Here is a 6,121-nt window from a genome sequence, read left to right as displayed (position 1 = left end):
GAGGTAGTTGGCTCCCTAAATTAATTGACAGTAGTGTTTATATATGTACTGTTGCACCCCTTCTTCTTTCACTTCCACTTCCACTGCAAAAGAACTTTCGTTGCTGGTTGAAGTGTGAATTTTGTAGTTCAGGATCCACTAGTATTTTACCACTTTGCTTCATTTCTTCTCAGAAAAAAGGTACGCATTACAAGATAAGTTTATGTTTGAGGTAAATGATAGGTGAAAAAGATTTAAAAAAAAAACTAAGTTGGGTTTTTAATGTTCTACGCATGTTACGAAAGTCATTTTTCATCCAGCCATATACGGAAGTCAACTTCCTCGGAAGTGAAGTTATTTTTTTTCCATATACGAAAGTCGACTTCCGGAATACAAATGAAATAATTCCAACTTCCAAAAGTGGACATCCGAAAGTGTATGTGTAAAACGGAAGTGGACTTTCGGTCTTTAAAATAGTTAATTTTTCGCAATTACAGAAGTGGACATCCGGAAATGAAATTTAACGGATGTCGACTTCCGGTGAGTAGATTTGTTTTCTTGTGGTAAGTTGCTTTTGTTTCTCCGGATGTGGTAGCATGTGTTTTTTTCTTTCTTTTCCTTCGTGATGCGTGTAGCTTAGATAACATGTTTCTCTTTTCTTTTTCCATTTTTTCCACTTTCGTAGGATGCTTTCTCTTTTCTTTTTCCACTTTTTTCACTTCCGTAGGATTGCTTCCCTGGTAGATAGACTAAGTGATTTTTTTTATTTAATTTTATTTTGTAATTTGGTTAGGGTTTGAGTAATAACTTATGTTTTATTTAATACTTATTTAATTTTTATTTACATGAATATTTATTTTTTGTTTATATATTTTTTACTGTTTATGTATGTTTTATTTTTTTATATTTATTTTATTGTTGGAGGAATATTTTAATTTTGTTTTTATATTTTTTTTATTTTGAAAAAAGTAGTATTGATTACTAATGTTAGATTATAGGTGGTTAAAGACGTCATCCGTTCAACGCCTAAAAGATTAATCACACACTCAAGAGCAACATCGTAGTTTAATGCTTCATTGATAAAAAGCTCTCCAATTATAGGCAAATGGAGAAGGACAAAGACGTCGTCTAATGTCACGCTCATCTTTCCAAAAGGAAGATGAAAGCTGCTGGTCTCTCTATGCCACCTCTCAACAAAAGCTAGTATGAGACCCTTATCAGGATATTCATATATTATATCACATAGTGGCATCAACCCTGAATTTTGAACAAATGGCTCAACAACTACATGACAAACTCCGAATCTTTTCAATTTCTTGCCATGAGACACTAACTTCATTTCCACTCAGTCCTAATAAAAACCATTAGACAAATATTTTAAATTAATCCACCAATTTCAACAAATAAATTATTAAAGTACAATATTAACCTGGCCATCCTAAATAGCACATGCGACATGATCAGCGAATCGAGTCAACAAAAACGTATCCTCGGGCCCTCCAGGAAATCCTCCTAAAACATCATGGTCCTGAGCTGTAACAACCTCCTCATGCTGAATTATATTTTCTTGTTCCTCATGAATATTAATAGGAGCTGGTGATGATGGACCAACTTCTCCATGACCAGTTCATGAACGCGCTTCCCCATGAGATGATGGACCACTCTCTCTTGTTGAAAGGGGGAGCTATTTCAACTCAAATGAAGATGGTTTTGATCATGTCCAAGGCTACGCATCATGTGAATTACTAGTTTAGGATTAGTCCTGCTTTGTTAGCTTGTGCATGAGGGCTTTAGAGCAAAAATATCATATGTAAAACAAGTTTGCATTGAATTGTATCAACCATCAAACTCTTGAGTGTGCATTCATAATTAGATTAGCTACTTAACTAATAGATTAGCTGAGAGTATTGCACTAATGCAGTGAAAACACACTCACGATAATCTATTAGGTAAATTCCTAATCCATTAATGACTGCAAAGAACTCTGTATAAAACCAGTTTTTGAAATCAGTTTTGCGCAGAGAGAAAAGTTACAGAATTCCTGAGAAACATTTTGAGAAACTGTCCTTCTGAGATTTACAGAGTTCTTGTGCACTCTTGTGAGATCGTTCAAGTAAAGCTTCAAGAAGAATGATGGTGGATTCAACCTTGGTAGATCAAGTTTGGATCTAGGAATCAAGTGACAAATCTGCACAACTACTAGGTGTATTCGTTCCTTGGTTCTTTTCTATTGTACTTCTGATTATAGTTGTTTCACTGTGTAAAGTGAAAGTCTAAGTGCAATTGTGTGGATGCATTGCTCCTAGGGGGAGTTCTTGATTTGTAGATCAAACTCCTTAGTCTTTAGGGTCTTGAATTATATAGATGCTCTTGTAATTCTTGAATCTCTCTTGATTTAGTGGAATCCTCCTAAGTGGGTTTACTTAGGAGAAGATTGGACGTAGATTCATCTTGAATCGAACCAGTATAAATTGTTGTGTTCTTGGTTTCTCCCTTCTTTTACAGCTTTCTTGATTGCTTTACATAGAACTATAAAATTGGTTAATTAGGTCATAAGAGTTAAAGAAACTTTCAAGATTCAATTTAAATTAGTTAAACACTCAATAACCAGTTCAGATCTCTTTCTTGGTTAAGATATATTAGACAGATCTACTTTAACATCTCTATGATGACCCGTACCTCTTATGCGAACAGATGCAGTAACTCTGCCTAAGCTCCTGCTCAGAAGCCTCAACATGTGAAGAACTTGAGCCACCATGACGTACAAATGCTCCTCTTGTCCTATCCATGTCTATAATTAACAAATTTAAAAACATATTATAATTCTAATTAATTAAAAATAAAATTATTCAAACAATATAATTAATTAAAATTATCCAAAATTATAAATAATAATAATTATAATTTTTCAAAATAATAATTAATTATAATTATTATTATTCAAAATTATAATTTATTATTATTATTATTCAAAATTATAATTTATTATTATTATTATTATTATTCAAAATTATAATTAATTATAAATAAAATTAATCAACATTTTAATTAATTAAATAAAATTAAATTAATATTAAAATTAATTTAAAATAAATTTGTTCAAAATTATAATTATTTAAAATTATATTTAATCAACAATAGAATTAATTAAAATTAAAATTATTCAAAATTGTAAATAATTACAATATTAATTATTCTAAATTATAATTAATTAAAATTATAATTAATTAATATCAAAACTTATTTACATTAAAATTAAGTAAAAAAAATTACAACATGTTTACGAAAGTTGCCACTTGCTTACAGAAGTTGACTTCCGGTGATAATTTTTGCACACCTACGGAAGTCCACTTCCGGACACACACGAAAGTCATGCCTCCTATGGAAGTCACACCTCCTACGGAGGTCACTAAATCACTCATCTCTTATTATGAAAGTCATTTCCACTTACAAAAGTCATTTTCAACTACGAAAGTCGACAACTACAATCACGGAAGTCACACCTACGGAAGTCACCACAACTACAAAAGTTAGTTTTAATTACGGAAGTCGACTTCTAGTATTGATGGCTTACAGAAGTTGACTTCCGTAAGTGCCAATTTTATGCTATTCATGGTGATCTACGGAAGTCCACTTCCATCATTTTATGGCTTACGAAAGTCGACTTTCGAAATTAAATCTCTTGTGGAAGTTGACTTCCGGTTTGTGGTTTACGTTTCACTCACATATCTATGCTCAATCAACACAAAAAATGTTTAGACCTATAGATGCATGACAAACATGGTAGCAACAACACAAAAAATGAAAAACTAAAAAGAGATATGATTACCTGTTAATACAGAGGAATGACGAAGGAAAGAGGGAGACTAGAGAAAAAAATAGAGAGGAGTGTGGCCTGACGGGGACCTTAGAGAGTGAGGCAGAGATTTGAGGGGTGAGGTGAGGATTGTGGCTAGGTTTAGGTTAAAAGAGAGTGATAAGTAGTTTTCATTAAATAAGAGAGGGAAGTGAGAGAAGTAATTGATTTAAAATTTTAAAATAGTCAAAGGGCAATTTCGAATTTTAAGAAAAATTTGAGGTGTAGAAGAAATATTGGGGGTGCAGGAAGAAAACCCTAAACTAGAGTTGATAGCTATGCATACAAAAACACCACAATAACTAGAGTTGACAACTATGCATACGAAAACACCACAACCTGCAGTTTCTATTCTATTATCCAATCCAATAACACCACAAAAAGTGTAGGTTCTATTATCCCATGTAATTTAAATCCAACCAACATAAACTAAATATTTAACATCATAAACATTACACCAATTTTACAAGCAAAACGAGATGCATCAAATGGGTTGTCATCATAAACAATGCACAATTACATCAACAGAAACTTAATCAGCAGTCATCATGTTCTCCAATGCCAAGAGTATTAGAACCACCCATGGAAGAAGCTCACTCCAATGTTCCATGTGTGATTGTGTCAGGTACTTCATTATCTTGTGTAAACATGACACGTAAATAAAAGAAAAAGTTAGGATATGAAAATTGAGTTCAAAAAACAAAAATATTTAGTGAATTTAAATTACAAAATTACCTTCACAAAAGTCATGCTTATAACTTGAAGTACAAATAAGTGCTTCAACACATTGTGGCAATAGTCGATATCAGTTGACCATAGCCCATACCTTGGGACCCTCCAATAGTTTCAAGCACATTCCAATTTGTGTCGTAATTCCACAAACCCAAATTGTTTGCTACTGTTTTTCACTGCAAATGAAATGAGTAAACAATGTAGACAAAAATTAGGGCCAATCTTGCATTATTTAGGGCAAACCAAGGATCAATTGGGAAGTTACACTCAATCAAACAACTAGGACAAAGAGGAATTGAAAAAATTAGGGCAAATTCAAGACAAAGGAACCAACCTCTCCACCACGTCAGCCTTCACCGTCACTGAAATTGGTGATCGTCGAACACAAGGTTCAACAGCGGTGTCCCCTCCCGTTGTGCGAGATTGTCGTTGCAGATATAAGAATCAAAGAAGAAGATGGAAGTCGGTACAGACGGGCTTCAATGAAGGAGAAGAAGATGAAGAAAATATGCTTGAGTTAAGAGTGTGCTTGGGTTCGGGTAATGAAGGAGAAGAAGTGTGCCAGAACTCTCTCTCGCACTCGCACACAAACAAGATAACATAACCAGAAAAATAAATTGAAAGTAGCATAGTACTAACCTGGAGTGGAGAGCAAAAAGAAAAAAACACATGTTGTTAGTAGTGAAATGGATTGCAAGTTGGCCCGATCCAACCCATCCTAGTCAGAACAGAACAGAAAATAGGTCGGAGTATAACGGGTCTTCAGGTTGAAAACCCTATCCCGACCCCCTTTTATGTGTCGGGCTGGCGGGCCGGATAACACCCCTACTCACCATGGCCAACAACACACATTAATACGCATCACACCTCACTGCATCACTTAATTCCACGTTGGCCCACAAACCTTCACCTCACTGCACCCACATCAACCCACGCCCCACTAAGGGTCTTTCTTCCTACACCTCCAAAATTTCTTCTACACCTCCAAAATTTCTTTAAATTCCCAAAAAATCCTTTGACCATTTAAGGAAACCCGCAAATACCAGATCCCCAAAATTATGTCGACTTACGGAAGTCAAAATACATAACTTCCGAAAGTCAAAATATATCACCGGAAGTCGACTTCCAGAAGTCCAAATGTATCACTGGAAGTCGACTTCCGAAAGTCAAAAATTATCAATGGAAGTCGACTTCCGGAAGTCAAAAAATATTCCTGAAAGTTGACTTCCGGAAGTAAAAAAACATTACCAGAAATTGACTTCCAAAAGTCAAAAAACAAATTTTATTTTGAATATTTTTAATTCTTTTTAAAATTTATATTTTTTAACTTTTAATTGTTTTTTTAGTTTATTATTTAATACTTTATTTATTTTTTATGTTTTCATCTTTCTGAATATATATTTAAAAAAATATTAATATATGTATATATAATTTTATTTTTATTTAATATACTGAAAATTAAATATAAATATAAAAATAAGTAAAATTAAAATAATATTAAACTTTAAATTAAAAAAAGAAAAAACAAAAAAATTTATTCTGCTTCATTTAATT

At 33.0% G+C, this 6,121-nt stretch overlaps 1 long non-coding RNA gene across 2 annotated transcripts; it reads right to left on the bottom strand.

Annotated features, from left to right (window-relative positions):
- Positions 1-4,157: 4,157 nt before the first annotated feature.
- LOC114179272 lies at positions 4,158-5,384 on the bottom strand. Of its 2 annotated transcripts, XR_003603450.1 has the most exons (4): positions 5,207-5,384; positions 4,902-5,044; positions 4,571-4,743; positions 4,158-4,472 (listed from the first exon to the last, which is right to left on the bottom strand). It is a non-coding gene; the product is annotated as an uncharacterized LOC114179272 (long non-coding RNA). The 2 variants fall into 2 exon arrangements; XR_003603449.1 differs by lacking the exon at positions 5,207-5,384 and having other exon boundaries at positions 4,902-5,200.
- Positions 5,385-6,121: the final 737 nt, after the last annotated feature.

Source organism: Vigna unguiculata, chromosome 1, assembly GCF_004118075.2.
Source record: "Vigna unguiculata cultivar IT97K-499-35 chromosome 1, ASM411807v1, whole genome shotgun sequence".
NCBI classification, from domain to species: Eukaryota; Viridiplantae; Streptophyta; class Magnoliopsida; order Fabales; family Fabaceae; genus Vigna; species Vigna unguiculata.
This window is presented reverse-complemented; position numbering and strand designations above follow the sequence as displayed.